Source organism: Schistocerca americana, chromosome 7 (genome assembly GCF_021461395.2).
Source record: "Schistocerca americana isolate TAMUIC-IGC-003095 chromosome 7, iqSchAmer2.1, whole genome shotgun sequence".
Classification (NCBI taxonomy): Eukaryota; Metazoa; Arthropoda; class Insecta; order Orthoptera; family Acrididae; genus Schistocerca; species Schistocerca americana.
The window spans coordinates 422,924,940-422,948,678 of record NC_060125.1 but is presented as its reverse complement, the minus strand read 5'-3'; positions in this window follow the sequence as shown (position 1 = coordinate 422,948,678).

Sequence of the window (23,739 nt, the reverse complement as noted above, 5' to 3'; positions counted from 1 at the left end):
GTTCAAGGCAATCGTAAAATGCGTTTTAGACAGGTACGTGCCGAGTAAAACTGTGAGGGACGGGAAAAACCCACCGTGGTACAACAACAAAGTTAGGAAACTACTGCGAAAGCAAAGAGAGCTTCACTCCAAGTTTAAACGCAGCCAAAACCTCTCAGACAAACAGAAGCTAAACGATGTCAAAGTTAGCGTAATGAGGGCTATGCGTGAAGCGTTCAGTGAATTCGAAAGTAAAATTCTATGTACCGACTTGACAGAAAATCCTAGGAAGTTCTGGTCTTACGTTAAATCAGTAAGTGGCTCGAAACAGCTTATCCACACACTCCGGGATGATGATGACATTGAAACAGAGGATAACAAGCGTAAAGCTGAAATACTAAACACCTTTTTCCAAACCTGTTTCACAGAGGAAGACCGCACTGCAGTTCCTCCTCTAAATCCTCGCACAAACGAAAAAATGGCTGACATAGAAATAAGTGTCCAAGGAATAGAAAAGCAACTGGAATCACTCAACAGAGGAAAGTCCACTGGACCTGACGGGATACCAATTCGATTCTACACAGAGTACGCGAAAGAACTTGCCCCCCTTCTAACAGCCGTGTACCGCAAGTCTCTAGAGGAACGGAAGGTTCCAAATGATTGGAAAAGAGCACAGATAGTCCCAGTCTTCAAGAAGGGTCGTCGAGCAGATGCGCAAAACTATAGACCTATATCTCTACTGACGTCGATCTGTTGTAGAATTTTAGAACATGTTTCTTGCTCGCGTATCATGTCGTTTTTGGAAACCCAGAATCTACTCTGTAGGAATCAACATGGATTCCGGAAACGGCGATCGTGTGAGACCCAACTCGCTTTATTTGTTCATGAGACCCAGAAAATATTAGATACAGGCTCCCAGGTAGATGCTATTTTCCTTGACTTCCGGAAAGCGTTCGATACAGTTTCGCAGTGTCGCCTGATAAACAAAGTAAGAGCCTACGGAATATCAGACCAGCTGTGTGGCTGGATTGAAGAGTTTTTAGCAAACAGAACACAGCATGTTGTTATCAATGGGGAGACGTCTACAAACGTTAAAGTAACCTCTGGCGTGCCACAGGGGAGTGTTATGGGGCCATTGCTTTTCACAATATATATAAATGACCTAGTAGATAGTGTCGGAAGTTCCATGCGGCTTTTCGCGGATGATGCTGTAGTACACAGAGAAGTTGCAGCATTAGAAAATTGTAGCGAAATGCAGGAAGATCTGCAGCGGATAGGCACTTGGTGCAGGGAGTGGTAACTGACCCTTAACATAGACAAATGTAATGTATTGCGAATACATAGAAAGACGGATCCTTTATTGTATGATTATATGATAGCGGAACAAACACTGGTAGCAGTTACTTCTGTAAAATATCTGGGAGTATGCGTGCGGAACGATTTGAAGTGGAATGATCATACACTCCTGGAAATTGAAATAAGAACACCGTGAATTCATTGTCCCAGGAAGGGGAAACTTTATTGACACATTCCTGGGGTCAGATACATCACATGATCACACTGACAGAACCACAGGCACATAGACACAGGCAACAGAGCATGCACAATGTCGGCACTAGTACAGTGTATATCCACTTTTCGCAGCAATGCAGGCTGCTATTCTCCCATGGAGACGATCGTAGAGATGCTGGATGTAGACCTGTGGAACGGCTTGCCATGCCATTTCCACCTGGCGCCTCAGTTGGACCAGCGTTCGTGCTGGACGTGCAGACCGCGTGAGACGACGCTTCATCCAGTCCCAAACATGCTCAATGGGGGACAGATCCGGAGATCTTGCTGGCCAGGGTAGTTGACTTACACCTTCTAGAGCACGTTGGGTGGCACGGGATACATGCGGACGTGCATTGTCCTGTTGGAACAGCAAGTTCCCTTGCCGGTCTAGGAATGGTAGAACGATGGGTTCGATGACGGTTTGGATGTACCGTGCACTATTCAGTGTCCCCTCGACGATCACCAGTGGTGTACGGCCAGTGTAGGAGATCGCTCCCCACACCATGATGCCGGGTGTTGGCCCTGTGTGCCTCGGTCGTATGCAGTCCTGATTGTGGCGCTCACCTGCACGGCGCCAAACACGCATACGACCATCATTGGCACCAAGGCAGAAGCGACCCTCATCGCTGAAGACGACACGTCTCCATTCGTCCCTCCATTCACGCCTGTCGCGACACCACTGGAGGCGGGCTGCGCGATGTTGGGGCGTGAGCGGAAGACGGCCTAACGGTGTGCGGGACCGTAGCCCAGCTTCATGGAGACGGTTGCGAATGGTCCTCGCCGATACCCCAGGAGCAACAGTGTCCCTAATTTGCTGGGAAGTGGCGGTGCGGTCCCCTACGGCACTGCGTAGGATCCTACGGTCTTGGCGTGCATCCGTGCGTCGCTGCGGTCCGGTCCCAGGTCGACGGGCACGCCCCACGTGTTGAGCAATTCGGCGGTACGTCCACCCGGCCTCCCGCATGCCCACTATACGCCCTCGCTCAAAGTCCGTCAACTGCACATACGGTTCACGTCCACGCTGTCGCGGCATGCTACCAGTGCTAAAGACTGCGATGGAGCTCCGTATGCCACGGCAAACTGGCTGACACTGACGGCGGCGGTGCACAAATGCTGCGCAGCTAGCGCCATTCGACGGCCAACATCGCGGTTCCTGGTGTGTCCGCTGTGATCATTGCTTGTACAGCCCTCTCGCAGTGTCCGAAGCAAGTATGGTGGGTCTGACACACCGGTGTCAATGTGTTCTTTTTTCCATTTCCAGGAGTGTATAAAATTAATTGTTGGTAAGGCGTGTACCAGGTTGAGATTCATTGGGAGAGTCCTTAGAAAATGTAGTCCATCAACAAAGGAGGTGGCTTACAAAACACTCGTTCGACCTATACTTGAGTATCGCTCGTCAGTGTGGGATCCGTACCAGATCGGGTTGACGGAAGAGAGAGAGAAGATCCAAGAAGAGCGGCGCGTTTCGTCACAGGGTTGTTTGGTAACCGTGATAGCGTTACGGAGATGTTTAACAAACTCAAGTGGCAGACTCTGCAAGAGAGGCGCTCTGCATCGCGGTGTAGCTTGCTCGCCAGGTTTCGAGAGGGTGCGTTTCTGGATGAGGTATCGAATATATTGCTTCCCCCTACTTATACCTCCCGAGGAGATCACGAATGTAAAATTAGAGAGATTCGAGCGCGCACGGAGGGTTTCAGACAGTCGTTCTTCCCGCGAACCATACGCGACTGGAACAGGAAAGGGAGGTAATGACAGTGGCACGTAAAGTGTCTTCTGCCACATACCGTTGGGTGGCTTGCGGAGTATAAATGTAGATGTAGCTCTCGGAGTTGCTGTGTCCCATCGCTCGTGCGCCGACTGTAACACCATGTTCCAGCTCATTTAAATCTTGATAAACTGCCATTGTAGCAGCAGTAACCGATGTAACAACTGCGCGAGACACTTGTATTACAAAGGAGTTGGCGACCGCAGGGCCATATTCTCCCTGTTGAAATATCTCTTTATTGGAATACGCATGCCTATACCAATTGCTTTGGCGCTTCTGCGTATAACAGAACAGGGATGGTTTTGAATAATATAACATAATTCAAAATTCTCACAAAAGGATAGAAAGGTGAAGCTTAGCTTTGGATTTAAAAAAAGTTTAGATGTCTGTTTAATCTCTTATATTATGCATGCTTGTTTGAAAGTAACTAACTCTTACTGGAATGAACAACTTGGCCACTTCATCTGGCAAGTGGTCTCCACTGGATTCCATGTCGGTATTAGTGGTTCACGAGAGAAAGTATCAGACTGAAGTAAATAACAAGGAACTTCATTTGTAGGCTACAAGACGTTGTTTAAATCCGGCCGATGTGGCCGAGCGGTTCTAGGCGCTACAGTCTGGAACCGCGCGACCGCTACGGTCGTAGGTTCGAATCCTGTCTCGGGCATGGATGTGAGTGACGTCCTTAGGTTAGTTAGGTTTAAGTAGTTCTAAGTTCTAGGGGACTGATGTCCTCAGATGTTAAGTCCCATAGTGCTCAGAGCCATTTGAACCATTTATTCAATGATCACTTTTCCTCTCGTGGCCACTTTGTCCCATCTTCTGGTAAACTACATAAATTGGTATGTTACAGTAATCCAAAAAAGTAATTGCTATATGGTATGTGATTACAAATGGATGATGACTAATTTGAGTGTCACTTTTCTATTACTCACAGCATTGCATTATAGCAGCCTTAACTTGATTGCATATTAATTACTACAAACATGTACCATATTTGAAAGTGACCTTCTCTGTAATGCGCATTCTGGAATCTCTGTTACTTCTGTTTGGCATTTATACCATAGCAGCTGTCGGTGCTAGCTGCGCACGCTCGTGTGTTGTCGGCATTGGAAGAGAAACAATAAAATATTCTCCTCTCATTTTGATTAAACCCACAGCGGCCGCGATACATACAGCTCTGTCCCTGATGTAACCGGAAAACTTTACTTTGCTCAGAATTCACCAACGCCACTTAAAATTAAGCACATCGTAAGATATTACTGTCTCTATAAATATTTGTATCTTTGTTTCTTGCTGTCAAAGGGAAACGCCCCATCGCACCCCCCCCCCCCCCCCCGCCCTTCAGATTTAGGGTGAGAGGGACCAGTGGATAGCCAGTGAAAAACGGAACACAGATCAAGCATGAAAACAGGAAAGAGGTGTACTGAACTGTGAAAAAAGGAGAAAAATAGAAACAATGAACGGTCCAAGGACAGGAAGGCCAATACAGAGGAGTCTGAGATAGCAATGGCGTCGTGGTTAAGTAGCACGAGAAATCAGAACTGGGTTATTGGACGTTCCTTAACGACCGACACTGTGCACTTGTTCGCAACCCCTGGTACAAGCTGTTCTTCTCCAATTTTGTACGGGGCGCCTTTCATGACCCGCCTTCCAGCAGAAACGTCCAAGTCATGAGATGCTTGTTTTGATGACATGATGCTCTGCACGCACTACAAACGGAATATCCTTTCAAACGTCGAGAAAACACGTTTGGACGTTCCGCCAGTCGGAAGGCTCTAGCGACTCCTGGAACTCTGGTACATAGAATAATTAAAAAGTTAAAGTACCAAAAAAAAATAAAAAAATGAAATAAAATAAATTAAAAAGAAAAAATCGATTACACAACTACTTCCATTTTCATAGCTGCTCTGTATGTTCTTCCCCCCCCCCCCCCCCCCCTACTTTCTTCCTTTCAAATGTTCAAACGTGTGTGAAACCTTACGGTACTTAACTGCTGTCATCAGCCCCTAAGCTTACACACTACTTAACGTAAATTATCCTAAGGACAAATACACACACCCATGCCCGAGGGAGGACTCGAACCTCCGCCAGGACCAGCCGCACAGTCCGTGACTGCAGCGCCTCAGACCGCTCGGCTAGTCCCGCGCTTTCTTCCTTTCTAATGGTTCAAATGGCACTGAGCACTATGGGACTTAATATCTGAGGTCATCAGTCCCCTAGAACTTAGAACTACTTATCCCTAACTAACCTAATGACATCACACACATCCATGCCGAAAGCAGGATTCGAACCTGCGACCGTAGCAGTCGCGCGGTTCCAGACTGAAGCGCCTAGAACCTGCTCAGCCACAGCAGCCGGCTTTTCTTCCTTTTCTCCACCCTTTTCGTAATAAGTTTTTTTGTTTGGATACAATACAAGGGGATAAGCGCAGATAGGTGCCAACGCCTGAAGAGGTGCAGTTTCTTTCTTTTTTTGGGGGGGGGAGGATACAAGTGGCGATGGCAAGAAGAACCTTTTTTGTGGTTTCCCTTTACTGTCACGGTGTTGAGTTACCAGGTGGTCGAGCCGTGTTCGAACCTCTCTCGTGCCAAAAACTTTCTTTTTCTTTTTTTAACTGTTCGCTGTATTCAAATTTGTGTCTGTGTCGTGGCTTAATATCTGTTTGCAACAGCGGGTTGTAAGGAAGGGACTTATAATGACAACTGATTCTACCAATTACTCTATTATTAGCCGAAAGGAAGTTACTTTCGAATGGGGGCCACAAACGTTTGATAAAAAGACGACAAGTCAACCGAATCCTCGACCGAAAAACGCGTCTGGTGTGTCATACACGGCATTAGTGACAGTACGTGTATCATATTATAGGAATATCTTACCTTCGCACCTGATTTGTATGCCTGGTGAGTCAGTGAGATATGCCTCCTTGCCCGATTTAGGTGTTCGTATGGATTTGAATGTAATCACTCCCAAGAAAGTGATGAAAACATAATAGTTTATTACATAAGCTATAAAAAATAAAAGCAACAATTTCACAATCACACAGCCTCTCTGTGCTCTGTCAAAACATATGTTTTCAACATTTTTGATGTTACATTCTGTTCTGCATGTTTTGACTCTTAATTCCTTTCTTGTAACATAGTTATAGTTAAAACCCGTTTATTTGTTGTTTTCATTTCTGTGAGACGTATATATGGTGTCTCGTCTGCTCCCACTGTTCATCACGTTTACTGGCGACGGTAACGTATTCCTACCACTTGACTCATATTCCATAACCAGTGTATAGCATGAGAAGTGCCAAGATTACAGAAAGAGAATGAATATTTCAGTGACCGAGCAGAGAGTTCACAACGTAGTGAGAAAAATAAAACCAAATGTAATAAGCACGAGGGAGTTTGGAAAGCGGTTCCTCCGCTTTGTGGTCCACCAACGCGACGGCTGCTCACCTCCGCTCAATCTTACACTTGTTAAGCTTGGACCGTTCACTGTTTTTATTCCTTATTTTTCACAGTTTCGTACATCTTCTTCCTGTTTTCATGCTTGATCTGCGTTCAGTTTTTGTCGGGCTAGCCATTGGTCCAATTACCACCAAATCTGACAGATGGGGAGTTTCCGTTGTGAGTTAAAAAAAAAAAAAAAAAAAAAAAAAAACCTTAAGAAGCCCCTTATTTCCTACTGGAGTCGGCTGTTAGTTGCCTGATACAAGTTATTATAAAATACGGCTGAGAACCACGGGTTGCAGGAATAATTGATTCAACCACTATTCTAGAGTAATATGAGGCTATCAAAAAGTATACGCTTGAGGACGTTGCTGCAGTGTAGAGTATATGCAACGTAGCGCGACTCTGATGTGGGTACATACACTATGTGATCAGAAGTATCAGGATACCTGGCTGACAAATGACTTAGAAGTTCGTGGCAGCCTCCAACGGTAATGCTGGAATTCAATATGGTGTTGGCCCATCCTTAACCTTGATGACAGCTTCCACTCTCGCAGTTCAATCAGGTGCTAGAAGGTTTCTGGGGGAATGGCAGCCCATTCTTCACGGAGTGCTGCACTGAGGAGAGGTATCGACGTCGGTCGGTGAGGCCTGGTACGAAGTCGGCGCTACAAAACATCCCAAAGGTGTTATATAGGATTCATGTCAGGACTCTGTGCGGAACAGTCCATTACAGGGATATTATTGTGGTGTAACCACTCTGACACAGGCCGTGCATAACGAATAGGTGCTTGATCGTGTTGAAAGATGCAATCGCCATCTCTTCAATAAGGGGAAGCAGAAAGATGTTTGAAACATCAATTTAAGTCTGTACTGTGATAGTACCACGCAAAAAAACAAGGGGTGCAAGCTCCCTCCATGAAAAATGCGACCGCACCATAACACCACCGCCTCCGAATTTTACTGTTGGCGGAACATACGCTGGCAGATAACGTTCATCTGGCATTCGCCATATCCACACGCTGCCATCGGATCGCCACATTGTGTACCGTGATTCGTCACTCCACACAATGTTTTCCCACTGTTCAATCGTACAATGTTTACGCTCCTTACACCAAGCGAGGCGTCGTTTGGCATTTACCGGCGTGATGTGTGGTTTATGAGCAGCCGCTCGACGAAGATAACCAAGTTTTCTCAACTCCCGCCTAACTGTCACAGTACTTGCAGTAGATCCTGATGGAGTTTGGAATTCCTGTGTGATGATCTGGATAGATGTCTGCCTATTACACATTACGACCCTCTTTAACTGTCGGCGGTCTCTGTCAGTCAACAGACAAGGTCGGCCTGTACCTTTTTGTGCTGTACGCGTCCCTTCACGTTTCCACTTCAATATTACATCGGAAACAGCGGACCTAGGTATGTTTAGGAGTGTGAAAATCTCGTGTAGAGACGTATGACTCAACTGACACCCAATCACCTGACCACGTTCGAAGTCCGTGAGTTGCGTGGAGGGCCGCATTCTGCTCTCTCACGATGTCTAATGACTACTGAGCTCGCTGATATGGAGTACCTGGCAGTAGGTGGCACCAAAATGCACCTAACATGAAATCTTATGGTTTTGGGGCTGTCCGGATACTTTAGATCACATAGTGTAAGTACTGACATGTAGGCAAGGGACTAGTGTGGCATTCGTGTCCTTACGACGTGCGTCCGACGAATAGGGAAACGTGAACGACTACGTATTATCAAATGCCTCCAGGACCAAAATCCTGTTACTGAAGGCCGAACACTGGTAGACATCCCTCCGATAGTGATGAGTGCGCATGAGGCAGCATGTCTGTCGAAAACCATCGTTGTGGAATGGTGAACCAAGTTACGCGCTGGTTGCTATTCTATACAAGACGCTTACGAGACACCATCGGACATTAACTGTCTATCGTCATCAAAGAAAATACAATATTGGAAATTATATTACACGGAGAGACAAAGGTACAACCACAGATTGAGTGTCGTCTTTAACATCGCAGTTGTAACGTAAATGAAGATGCGTTGTAAGCCGAAAACCGATTAACGAAATAAATTAATACTGTGCAACGTATACAGTTTTGTATTTTCGTTTATAAATATAAAGTTGTTCTGCCAATAAGACTTGTTAACATAATTATTTTCATGACTGGGTCAGCGCCATTTCAGGTTTATTTTCAGTTAAATTTTGCAGAGGTTTCATTTAGCTAATCTCAAAACATCATATTGGGTACTGCTTCATCGTGATAAGATGTAGAAACAGTTTAATATACCACCTTAATTGGTAGTTTTTCTGCAGATTACACCGAATACTGAATTTATTAACATACTGAGCGCTTTAAGGGGTATTTTGCTACTATTGCTGTCTCATTAAGTAAATACTGTAAGCTCAAAGTCGTGAAAGATACTAGTACTCAAAGTTCCACATTAATACACAGCCCCAAAAAATGGTTATTTCGAGGAGCACACTGTGCGAATTGTGGGAACAATATAAAACGGGCAGAGTTCTAGAAAGAACTAGCGCTTCGTTTTATTTGTCCGTAATCCTTTACGAAAAAGCCCGGTTTAAAGGCTCAGACACAGCTTAAAATAAAAGAGTGGCGATTACAGAATCAAATATTACCGCCTCGTTGCAGACAAACAGAATTACAAATGAAGACTATTAGCTTAATCACCGCAGTTAATAAAATATTCCCATCTGACAATCAGCAATAAATAAATAAGGTGCTACGGCATTAACACGCGTACGTTACAAAACATTTTTGCGTTCAATTAGACAATAATGAGATGAACTCATTTACAGAAAAAAATTTATGTAGCGGGAAAGGAAAGCAGAACAGGAGATGAAAATCTCTTGAATGATATACAACACACTGAAAACGTTACCAAATAAATGATTCGAAAGTGAATCAAAGTAAATGAGAAACGGCATAGGAATAAAAAGTAGTTTTATTATGGTAACTATAAGAACACAAATAAAAATATATGTTTTGAAACATGTCGTGTTTCTACTTACGGTGAGACAGAAACTTCAAAGGCCTTACTGTCTATGCACCTTGAACTATGCGTTCGTCACATTCCGTTTTTTGAGTTATAATTATTGTTGTTATTGTGACAGAAATTCACGCTTTCTCTACATGAGATCTTTGTATCCTACTGTCAATTTAATTTATGACTGAAAGTCTTGAAACAGAATTCTCTTTTTATAATTCGATATATTTTACATTTTCTATAATAAAACCTGCCGTCGCTGAAGAAGGGCTCGAAACCGCAAACGAAAATTAAACAGTAGTTCTGGTGCAAAATATGACTAACCGTCATGTTATTCTGGTGTCTTTACGTGAGTGTATAACACGGTTTACAATGCTGGATAACAAAGGGGGCAACGAATCTTAAGAAATTATGCCGGCTTACGTGTTATCATGACAACCGACTTGGGAAGTAGGGAAATTATTGTACGTACTAACCCAAGGGTCGGCAAGTAATTTTGGATGGGGTCAAGACACGTTTGAAAATTTTTACCGAGGTCCAGGAGAAAAACCTCCTTCTTCACTATTTTAGTTTTTATTTTCACTCACAAAATATGAAATACAAGAGGCAGGCATATTTTTACTTAAAAACCATTTGCAGTCTTGAGCCAGTTTCTTAAAGCTAACTTCACGTGGAGAGGAACTTATGCGAATAATATATTCTAGGTGGCCGGTCGCTAATCTTGAGCGATACTTGTTCTTCAAAAAAAAATGAATATGACATTTCACAAATATATTTATAGCCAAACATAGCAGCCAGGTAATTAGCTAAGTTTTTTGCAATTTTCGCATTTTTCTGGGATATGTTTAGTCCGAAATTCTTCAGTGAATGCAGTTTTATATGTTTGCAAGGGAATGTGTTCCTGCAAATCTTATCTCCATTTGGAGTAAAGACTTTGATAGACAGAACAACTTCAAAGTCGGATCCGTTTGCTTTGCGGCTTGAGAAACTACAAAACGCGATTTTAAGAATCGCGACAACTTCTCTGTCTCTGAAAAGACTTTGAGTCTTTGTGCAAATTCCTACATAAGATCGACGTAAAATTTGAGAATATTGAAATGCCTGTTTGATAATTATTTTTATATTAAAAAATCGTTTGAAAGTTAAAAAAAAATCTTGACTTCCAAATTGTTTTTCAAAATTATCAACCTTACGACGGAAAGTATATACACTTTGTATCATCTCACATAATAATTTTCCATTTCCTTGTGGCTCGGTATTGGGTGCATTCAGATGTTTCAGAATATCTTTCAAGGAAGCCACAGCACTCAGTAGTGCGTTCATTTGCTGGGAACTCCAAATGGTTTCTTGCTCCTTGTGAATCTAAGAACGATGTTACTTTTTCTGTTATCTACCAAAAACGTTCAATCTCTTGACCTTTAATTAGCCGAAGAAAATTGTTGTACTGCACTCCGTGCCGAATGAAACAAACTCTTTGCGCTGGCCGGAGTGGCCGTGCGGTTCTAGACGCTACAGTTTGAAACCGCGTGACCGCTACGGTCGCAGGTTCGAATCCTGCCTCGGGCATGGATGTGTGTGATGTCCTTAGGTTAGTTGGGTTTAAGTAGTTCTAAGTTGTACGGGACTGATGACCACTGCAGTTAAGTCCCATAGTGCTCAGAGCCATTTGAACCATTTAAAAACTCTTTGCACTGTCTGTGGTGAAGATCAGAACGAACCCTCATGAAATTAATCAACTTGATCTATCTTTCCATTGCTTCTTTCAGAGTCAAAGTAAGTTTTCCACAAAAGCCTACCTGGTGAACTGAGCACTGATAAGATAGTAACCCAGCATTTTTGTCTTTGATTCTCTTTAATAGTCCTTTTTCTTTACCGATCATCGCTGGGGCCCTGTCAGTTGAAAGAGACACCATTGTATCATAAGTGATGTTTGAGTTTGTCATGAAATCATCAAAAGCCTTGAATAAATCTTCTCCACGAGTTTTGCCTCTCAACGGCAATATTGTTAGCAATTCTTCCCTAAATTCTTTACTTTCAGTACCTAAAAATCCCACGAAAAATGGACGTTTGTTCTTCATCAACAACGTCGCATGATTCATCTAGTACTATGGCGCAGCAAGGCACCTTCTGCAGAAGTCCGAGCACACTACTTTCATTATCAGCACCCAAAATTTTCGGTCCCTGCTGTGTAACTTCTTGTCGACAGTGGAATACCTTGAATTGCAGTACCAACATTCTTTACCTCTTATCAGAGTCTGAAAATGGCTTCTGGTGTCTATTAAGCGGCCAACACACACGCATCGCTGCTTATGCAGATTTCTCTTGCTCGCTCACAGTTTGAACTAGGAAGACTGAGCTTTTTTTTGTAAGAAGCTAGATATACCTGGCGTTTTTCTTGATGAGCTTCACTACCCAGAGGAAAATTATTATGGGACTCTGATGAGCTATTCCACAGTATCGCTTTAAATTGGCACCTTTAACAAGAGTAACAGTTCTGTTGCTTATAAGGCAAACTGAAACAGGTCCAGGCCTATCAGGAAGCGTAAAACAAAATTGTTTATTCCACTCAGTCAATAACTTTCTATTTTCACTATCAACACTTTTTACGGTCCACATCGATACAAAAGAAATGTTATAAGCCTCGATAATAAAGAAACGCTCTGTACGACATCGCAACAACTACTGGGGAAGTGGCGACAATATTTGTTTTCTTTAATATTCGTTCTTTGTAAAAATACCGGTGCCAGACGCACAGCACGTGTTGACGCACCGCAAAGGAGTTACTTCCGTATCAATTTCTGCAAAGGAGATGCCTCGTTGTCAAAGATCGCCACCGAACGAGGTGTGGCAGTGTACTTCCGTATCAATTACTGCAAAGGAGGTGCTTCGTTGTCAAAGATCGCCACCGAACGAGGTGTGGCAGTGTTTAGCACACTGGACTCGCATTCGGGAGGACGACTGTTCAAACCCACGTCCGGCCACCCTCATTTCGGTTTTCCGTGATTTCCCTAAATCGCTTTAGGCAAATTCCGGATGGTTCCTTTGAAAGGGCGCGGCCGACTTCCCTTCCTACTCCGATGGTACGGATGACCTCGCTGTTTGGTCTCCTCCCCCGAAACAAACAACCAACCATAGATCGCTGCCGACAAGTGAACTCACCTGAAGTTTCACAAAGTAGCTTCATGCTATCGTTCGAGTAAGGACACAAAAGAGCATTTAAATGAATATATCTTCTCCGATTTAACAGAGGTTTCCGAGGTTGTCAGAGCCTGAAATCGATTTATAAAACTTTCTTGTCCATTAAATTCTTGTGGTGCGTTCGTGTGTACAGATCGATATAACACGCTGCGCCGTCCGGCCAGCTGGCTCCTTTCCGTCACCGCCCTTCAGCGGACCCTTCGGCGCTGCACAGCATAGCAACCGTGTATTTAATTTGCCTATAACTAACCATTAAGAATTATGATTTTTCGGCAGTTAATTGTACACTACCAGAAAAAATTACAAGGGTGATCCACGAACGAATTGTTATCTACAGAACAATGTTTTTAAATAATCTGAGTACATAATTTATACTTTCAAAATGTTTTTGGCGGGCAGTTTTTAACTTTCCGCGGTCCAGACCTGGACCGTGGTCCGCCAGTTGCCGACCGCTGTGGTAACCAAATCAGCACTCGAATGAAATATGGGTGCATTTTCTATGCATCATATTCGCAATATGTTTCGAATTAATACCCTTTTAATTCCAAAGCATTTTAAATGGCATATAACTTGCGGCGAGTACTTCAAATTTATTATGAGCTTTTTCGAGTGTTTAGGATTCATTATTTAATTACCAGTTACAGTTTGGCGTTTTCGTGACACTGAAAATAATTAGCGAGAAGAGCATATTAAGAACAGATTCAGGGGCGACGTATTACTATCATACGAAAACCATAACCGTATTTCTACCATGATACAACACTGTTAGGAGCTTTAACTAGAGTTTACAATGAAATAGCCAGGATTTTCATAATTTCGTTGGGAGCAATAAGTATTTCTCATAAAATGTGTTTGATAAATGACAAGATTTTCGTGGAAGATTCCAATAAATGTCAGGTGCTTACGAGTGTATCAGAGGTATTAATCCATATGATGGACAAAATTCAGCACCACTGGATACCTGTTGAGAAACTTGGTGTGTAACCTCAAGAGGCACAGAATCAATAATACAAGGCAATGACCCTGGTATGTAAATTCTCTTCCTGAATTTGAATGCAGAACAGATTTAGCCGTCCTGAATTTATTATTTATTTCATGTGATCAACTTTGCAGTAACTTAAGAAAAGAATCCCAAACAAGACACTTCTAAAGATGTATACGTCAGTGAACGCAAACAGACATGTGTCAGGAACGTAACTGAATCACGAGATGAAACAGAAGCGCTGTAAATTCATTAAAACTCATGTATCACCTTTCAGATCATCTCTCTCCAAAACCAAGGTCACTAATACGCGTTCGTGTGCTATGCTTGACTCCGAGATTCCCATTTCGAATCCTGATGATGGAAGACATTTTTATGGCCGGTATTTCGCCGGCAAGGGCTGAACATCATCAAGTTCTTGATCACGTGAACTTGCTTTATTGTTCTGGATTAGGTTCAAACCTCTTCGCAGTATCTCATGAAATAATAGGGTCAGGGTAATAATGACACAGCTAATGGCCAGACCCCCCCCCCCCCCCCCACCTGGATGAGGACTTGTAATGCTCGACGGTTCCCTTGGTCTTGTATTCGAGGAAAGTACGCGTTGTCAATAGAGACGCAGTATCAGCAGAATGGGTCGTCAGGGGTGCTCAGTGATTCAGAACGTGGACCAATCATCGGATGTCTTCTCAGTCAAAAATACATGAGGGACAATTCAACAGTTCTAAAGTAGCTCAAGTCGACTCTCGGTGACTGTGATTGTGAAATGGAAACGTGAAGGAACGCCTACAACTAGACCAAGGCCAGGCAAATCTCTTGTACTGAGGGAAAGGAACTATCGGGCAGTGTGGAGATTGGTTGTAATAGATCGCATGAAGTCAGTGACAAGAACCACTCATGAGTTTTAAAGGGCATCTACATCTACATAAATATACCGCAAGAAGGCAGAGCACAGTGCATGCCGGCGGCTACCCTGACCAACCCTGACCACTAGTAATTTCATTTCCTGTCGTACTCGCAAATAGAGCTGGGAAAAACAACCGTCTATATGCCTCCGTATGGGCTCCTATTTCTCGTATCTTACGTTAGTTGTCCTTACGCGAAATGTATGTTGGCGGCAGGAGAAAATTTCTGCAGTCATCTTCAAATGCCGCGTCTCTAAATTTTGTCAGTAGTCCTACTCGAAAAGAACGTTGCCTTCCGTCCTAGGATTTCCATTTGAATTCCCAAAGGATCTAACACTTGGATGTTGTTCTAACCTGCCTGTAACAAATGTAGCAGCCCGTCTTACTTCGATGTCTTCCTGTAATCCAACCTGGTGCGGATCTCAAACACTCTAGCAGTACTCAAGAGTAGGTCGCATTACCGTCCTACGAGCGCTCTCCTTGACAAATGAACGACACTTCCTCAAAAATCTGCCAATAAATCGAAGTTGTCTATTCGTCTTCCCTACCACAGTTTTCACATGCTATTTCCATTTCATATCGCTCTGCAAAGTTAAGCACAGGTATTTCAACAACACTAGTAATGCTGTACCCGAACATTACGAGTTTGTTTTTCCTACTCATCCGTGTCAAATTACATTTTTCTACGTCTAGAACTAGCTGTCATTCGTAACACCACTTAGAAATGTTGTCTAAGTCATCTTTTATCTTCCTACAGGAACTCAAAATCGACAACTTCCCATACTTCACGGCACTATCAGCAAGTAACCGTAAATCGCTGCCCACCCTGTCCGCAAAATCATTTATGTATATCGACAATAATAGTGGCTCTATGACACTTCCCTGGGGCACCGCTGACGATTCCCTTGCCTCTAATGAACACTCGCCGTCGAGGACAACGTACTGGTTTCCATTACTTAAGACGTCGTCAAGCTACTCACATATGTGGGAACCTATTCCATACACACGTAACATCGTGCTGGTTCATGGACATAGCTTTTCGGTCTCTAAGGAATTTTATTACATTCGAACTGAGAATATATTCTATTTGTTATAACTGTAAGATACTCCTGCGCGAACGGTTTCTTAAATAGAAGTTAAATATATTGTTCTGTAATTTTGTTGGCTCTGTTCTTTTACCAGGAGTCACCTGCGCCTTTTTCCAGTCGCTTGTAACTTTGCGCTGGGTGAGAGATTCGCGATAAATCCTGGATGACTGAGGGGCAATGCCGTAGTGTACTGTTTGTAAAACCGAACTGGGATTTCGTCCAGACCTGAAGAATTATTATTTTCAACTCATTCAATTTTTCTCTGCGTCAGGGATTCTTATTACTATTGCATACATATGGATGCAATGGTCAAACGACGGTGCGTCTGTACGATTCTCCTGCGTGAACGGTTTCTTAAACACCGAATTTAAAACTTTGGCTTTCCTTTTGCTAGCTTCAATTGCCACACCAGACGCGTCAATGAGTGAGTGGATGGAAGCCTTAAACCTGCTTAGCGATTTTACATAGGACCAGTATTTTCTCAGGTTCTGCAAGTTCTCATAACTGCACTCGGCCAGATCTTTCGCTAAAGTATGCTTCGCGCATAAATCTTTTCACAGACGCATGAATCTCTACTAACCTTTGCCTATCATCATTTGCGCGTTCTCTTTTGAACCGAGAGCGCAACAACCTATTCTCTGGAAAAAGTTAACACCACATCACCTGTCGAACACGGTTTAGTGTTTGAGTGTGTGTGATTACGACACAAGAGTGTGTTTCGCATGTACCGTTCTAAATTGATATACAGTTACTGAACTTTTGTTTACACTGGCTGGGACGCAGCTGGCAAACAGGACTTGATGCATTGAGAACAGCAGCAGTTTTATCATATTTGGGGCACTCATTGTCCCCGATCAGGCTACGTCATTATTTCTACAGTTCTTTGACGCAAATACATATTGAGAATGTACTCTCTATGCCCATACCTTAGAAGTCTGTGAACACTTTCCTAAGCCAATGAGCGTGTTTAAGAAATCTGGGAGTACGGAATCTGTTCGACTACGTGTCACTTGAATTGTGTTTCTGAAATGTCTATGAACTGTCGGAGAAAATAGATTTCATTCACAGGCAGCCAATTTATTCGAGCTCACAATATGTACTACAATATTATAGTATAAAGATTGATACTACGTCGCTTCAGTGGCTTATAATGTCGAATTTTCTCCTCCAAAAGTAACTATAGTTCGTTGTTGATCACTTTCAGCCGACTGGGGCGGAACTGTGGAAATAGTGAAATTCCATTTCAGTAAACTGCACGGTGCATAACAATCTTGAAAGACGATAACTTTTTGGGCAAACATTCAAATCTTAAGAGAGACTAGCCACGTGAAATACCCACACATACTTTGGTGGCAATCCTGGAAAGCAAGAGCAACATGGAACGGATGTCTACACTGTTGGGGATCCAGTAACACATTTAACTGCAGGAAATAAATAGTTCAATATATATGTTTCTTTGGGCCTTTCTTTAAACTAGGACAGATTACAGCCTAGCGTATTTCCGACTAACATTTCTTTATGTAATAACAAAGAACAACCACAAAACACAAATGATATTATGAAGTTGTTGTTGTTGTAATCCCTAAACAAAGAGGGTTTTATCATTTGACAACCGGGCGCAATGAGTAAACGTCTTCCTCTGATGAAGACGACTTACTTCTTAAGCGTGCTGTGCTGATATATTCGATCAATTTACGCTTGGAAAGGGCGAATGGGTTTATGTAACCAAGGTCACAGGGAGCGTATAAAGGTCCCGGTAGAAAATAAACATTATCCAGCACAATTTTCCGAACGGATTGCATCAAGCAAAGAACGCATTCTTGGCTGTTGCCAACTACCGTGCGATAACAGTGGCCTTTCGACTGGATTTCGAAACAGTGACGAGCCGAGAATTGGCATGGAAACGCGCTGAGTTGCATATTTCTTTTTTTCTATTTTTTTTAAAAAAAGATGCTGGGGATAAAGCTATAAATGTGAGATTTAATATCTCATAAGCCCTGTTGTACATTACTCATGTCGGATGAATGGTTGTTAATAATAGTATTCGGAGAGGTGTGTAGAGCTTGTGGACAAAAATAGGTTTGATTGATTGAGAGAGACATTTGTTCGATGACAGAAAACTCGGAGGTATTAGTGTTGGAGACACGAAATAATACTGTGATGTACTGAAATTGTATTCTTAGTCTACTGACAAGTACCGCATTTGTTTTAGAGATGGTGTTGTATCCCTTTTTGTGATCACAAATGCCCACACGCTGTCCTGCTCGTCCTTCTACACTCAACAAGATACCTATCACCAGAAGTTGAAAGATATCACCAAAATTTGAAAGAAATTTCGTGGGCGAAAGCGTAAGTTCCCAGTTCTTCGAGTAGCGATGATTCCGGACGAGAACATCGGCTAGTCAATTCAGACAGATTTCCATAGTGACTCGGACGTAAAGTGTGTCACCTGCAAGTTAAAAAACTTTTACGATCTCAGGGAAAAAGGAGTAAGATGCTCTTCCTGTTTCAACTAGAAACATACATTTTGTGGAGGAGCCACTTCTGACAGAAATATATATTCATGGAGGTATTCCGTCTTTGCAACTAAATGAAATGCACTTTGTTTTTTCTTTTTGCCATACGTGCTTCGCTTCTTTTATTTATAAACCATCTTTAGAGACCTGTAATACATGTTTGTTTTTATGTATATGTAAATGCATTATTTAATAGTTACAAGTGTGTTAATACGTTACGTTTTCTCATGCCACTCTCTTGATTTTCAGCTTGAAAACAACTTCAGCGGCACGGGTTTCGTGAGGCTGAATTATCCTTTGGAGTCACTTAGCGATTTTCAGCGTTGTTAGTTCATGTGCGCCATCCTTGAGATGTGTTTAATCGGTCTCCACATTCCAGATGACTCGTTTTCGTGATTTTCGCGACCACTTTCATTACAATACTTCACTTACACTTTTTCCCTGTTTGTTGAACGTGTGTATGTTTACAGTGTTCAAATGGCTCTGAGCACTATGGGACTTAACTTCTGAGGTCATCAGGCCCATAGAACTTAGAACTACTTAAACCTAACTAACCTAAGGACAACACACATATCCATGCCCGAGGCAGGATTCGAACCTGCGACCGTAGCGGTTGCGCGGTTCCAGACTGGAGTGCGTAGAACCGGTCGGCCACTCCGGCCAGCATGTTTACTGTGTGTAGTGTTGCCAACTGATGCTTCATAAACAAAAGAAGCGAAACGCATATGGCAAAAAACGAACTGTCTTCCATTTACTTGCAGAGACGGACATACCTTCATGAATTCTGAAGCAGCTAAGGAACGAAGAACAGCGGAAAAAAGGACGAGAAAGATATATGTTTTGAACGTAAATACAGACAACTGCGACCACTTAATGAAATATTTGTTTATTTCCGTAAACACTACTTTGAAATTTGTGGTAAGGTGCTATGGGACCAAACTGCCGAGGTCATCGGTCCCTAGGCTTACATACTACTTAGGCGCCTCAGACCACGCGGCTACCGTGCTCGGCGATACACTACTCTTCGAGCGATTTCGGTCCCATCTTCTGATCGGACATAGAGAAATTAATCGTTTATAATCGTAGCATGGTGACGGAGTAATGATTCTGTTTCAAGTCGGTAGGAAACACTTAAATGTGTCGCCATGAGTGATAGTTAAATTCCAAGTTGCATGGGAAATCCGATTTCTCAACTTTAAGAAGCAGAAGTAAAAAAGTTAAACTTTTATCCAGTAAATTTAATGCTCATATATGCATACAGGGTGCTTCAAAGTGTTTGTGACAAATATCCAGAGAGACAACTTTTCTCAGAAATAAAATATTTGCTGATTCACAGCGATGCTTCAGTGTTCGTCGGCCCTGGGACGACGAGAATTCACTGAACTTGGCAGGGTCTACAAACCGGATGTGCAATTTGCAGCTTATCTCAGTAAACTGATGAGAGTGATTTTCAACAACAAAACCGTAAGATTGAGTGTGTCTAAGCGGAGAAAGGTGTTTTAGAAGTGAATAAGATTCAGTTTTGCTCGGCCTACCGTCTTTCACATGGGGCAGATGCCTGAATGATAGGCAATACACATTACACATGAATGCCACAGAGTGCCTACCATCCCATTGCTTGGCAGGGGCATAACATATCTTAAACGACATTTAGCGTCGTCGAAAGTGTCAATGAACGTTTTGTCTCTAATATGAGTTGTTCCCCATGACGTTATCTATCACCCCTAGACGTTTATCGAAAAGACTCTGAGACGCCCTGTGTAACACCAGCAGTTTTCTGAATCTGAAATTACTGTAAGGATATTTTATAACATTCATGTTTACACTAGTCTAGACCAGTATATTTACTGCCACAACACAACGATTATATCACAAATACGAAGGCCAAAGAATTGTTCCTAAGTCAAAAACGTTATATCTTTCAGGGAAGATCTATGAACACAAACTTTAGAGGTACAGCACACGTTGGATGTGGCGAATTTATGTTAACAGTGTTTGTAGTAAAGAGTGATCAATTCTGTGGCCAGTAGACGACGAGAATGGAAGGTTCCAGGTGGATATTAACAGCAATACCGTATATAACTGCAGCAATAACTGAAGTAATTCGTTTTTTGACCAAGCTTTCCATATTACTAACACTCCATGCGATACATCGAAGTATTTCCTATCTTCTTGTGCCAAAGCCAATACCCAGCACCACACCATGAAAAATCAGTATTTTACATCTGAAGATGAGCCTGAAATGGCTCAAAAAGTAGTTTGTGGAAATAAACACACATCTCCTAAGTAACTGGTTCCAGTTATCTGTATTTATATTCCATTTATATACAGTCACGTTTTCTACAATATCCATAACGAATACGCTTAATTGTGTTTGTTCTTTTTGTTTCAATAATTCACTTCTTTAATTAGCTGCCTTGATTTAAATAATTTAAATATGCTTGTAGCACCATAGCTCTAATGCTGTACGGATTTATTTTGCCTTTTGCTTTGGTTTAATGTTATAAAATTGAGTATCTGTAAATGTGTTTGAATCGATAACACAAAATTGTATACTACTTTCTTTCTTTAAAACTTTGATGTCATGATTTGATTCTCTGCAATGTAGAATATCTGTAATTTAAATTCTTTGTCCCATTTGGAGGGAACAAAACTTACTATATATAATTGTAATTTCTGTATGAACAATTTTTTGTAGAAATGTCAATATGTGCAAATGTTCTGTTTTATTTAATGTGTTTGGTTGCTGTTATGTAAACTGCTGATCTTCACTTAGGATTCTTAGTTATGTGGTCCGTAAAAGGAGGTGTGGTTCCCCTCGGGAACGGAACTTAGTAGCGCGCGCAAATTGTGGTTGGCCTAGGTGGAAAAGGTGGAACAAGAGTCAGTCGGGGACGAGTTACCAAACTGTGCGCTGCCATGTAAAAGTAGTATATTGTGCTGGTTCCAAGAGAGGCTTTTACTGACGCTTTCCAATGCCTCGGATGGATGGACAAAGAGCCAGAATTATTCTGAAATTGGTATCTATCATCGCCACCAAGAAATTCTACCTGCAATTCCACCTACCAACATACAATCGCCACCACATTGCGCAATCACTGTAATGGGGCATTATAGTAATGTACAGTGAAGGATCAGCTCATTGGATGTTTTAGTGTGCACAAATATAAGGTAACTTATAACTGAATTTATGTACCTACCTTGATTTTTTCCCTATCACAACGCTCAAAGCCAAATTAAATAATGTTATTTGATCATTGCTAAGAAGAGAATATTCAGGTTTACTGTGGGTTTAGTGAAATTGTGGGAGGTAGTAAACGTAGTTTTGTGAAGTTTCAAAGTCACCTATTTAATCATTTACTTGAAAATAGAAGACTGCGGTAATAAAGACAATTTGCAGTTTCTTTTAAAAATTAAAAGTTCTTAAAACTGAGGATTATAAAGTTTTGCTTAGTTAATGATCATAGTGCTGCCTGTTAAAAATTTTAAAAGGTGAGTCAGTCTCTTGTAAATTTATCAACATTGTGTCTCACTGCAGTAAAAGTCGTGAATAGCAAATGGCTCAAAATGGCTCTGAGCCCTATGGGACTTAACTTCTGAGGTTATCAGTCCCCTAGAACTTACATCTACTTAAACCCAACTAACCTAAGGACACCACACACATCCATGCCCGAGGCAGGATTCGAACCTGCGACCGTAGCGATCGCGCGGTTCCAGACTCTAGTGCCTAGAACCGCTCGGCCACACCGGCCGGCCGTGAATAGCAGTTGTGGAAAGCTATATACTCATACTTGCTAAGCACTTGTTTCTTTTGGGTATTGAAAGTGCATATTAATAGTGTAATAAGATCCACAGGTTATCCTTTGCCACTATTTATGAAAACAATAATTTCTTTATTCAAAAGACAGTGAGAAGTAACCTGTTAGTGAATTCCATTTAACTTTCATTTTAAATAGTAAAGTATTTAACTGAGAGACACTTAACCTGTGACTAGTTCATAATTTTGCAGTGAACTACATTTATAATTTTATGTCAGCTAGAAAAATATTTGAACAATAATACTGAACCTATGTCCAATTAATGATTCTACAGTGAATATTAATAGTAATGTTATAAAGACCATTCAGTTTGAATAAGCCCTGAAAGTAATAGTGTGTTTCGTTATCTGTTATATTTTTGCAAATAGTTTGTGCTGCTCTAGTTGTTAGTTCCAACCTTAACGTTAACACATGCAGGTACCAGAGTTCATTGCACTCGCGTGTGGCAAAGTATAGGTTGTGTTTGTCCGTTAAAGTTACTTATACCTATTTTCTTAAACAAGAGTGTTAATCATTCTCTTGCCTAATTAGGCCGGCGACCGTTTTCCTTGTCCTTTGAACAGTGTAGATACGTAAAATATTGTTTGTATTAATCAAATATTTACGTAATTCCGACTTTCATTTCCGATAAGCCACCCCCGTTAGGTAAAACACGGTCAACATAACAAAATTCCTCTCAGAGGGTAACACTGCTCTGTTGCTTTCTACCATAATTGGTTTAACAAGATAGTTTTATTTCACGACCTGCCTCCTACTTTAAGGTTATGGTATAGCAGTAGCAGACGGTAGTGTTATACGTGGCTTTTCTGCGACAGGACTATTTGTTCTGTGGGGCATAGTACGCAATAAACCAAATTTGGTATTTGATTACATAAGCTACGTAAATGCAGTTGCAGAAGTATTATATGCTATATCTACAAATCTTTTATAAGTACTTAAGAATAGCATGATCGGACTTTCTGGCTGATTATGCTTTGCTGCTTATGTCATTATATTGTATTGTATCTTCATAATTTATCGTGGTTGCTGTATTTAATCGAAATATGACACTTTCCTTTCAAATATTTTTCAGTTGTTTCCAGTGAAGCTATTAAAGTATGTATGTGTCAGTCTTTAAATTCACTTCGCATCACCTGTCTTGGAAAAAATTAGAATCTTAAAATTGCTATCTTTGCTGAGCTGGCAACTCCTGAAACACGTGCTCCATATTACGCCTGGTAGACGACACACCATAGAAACACACCATAAGATTGCTCGCGGAGTTTAGATAAAGATATAACTTACTGAAAATTTCCATTTTCAGTGTTTCCACAGTCGAAAAAAATTAGAAGGATATTGTTTTTTAGAAACTAAAGCACGGTAGTAATTGTAATATTTATTGATTTCCTAGTTTCATCTCGCGACACACGAAGGAGAACGAAAAGAAAAGCAAGCTTGGCTATTAAGAGAACTTTTGGATATTCACCCTATCCACTAACAAAT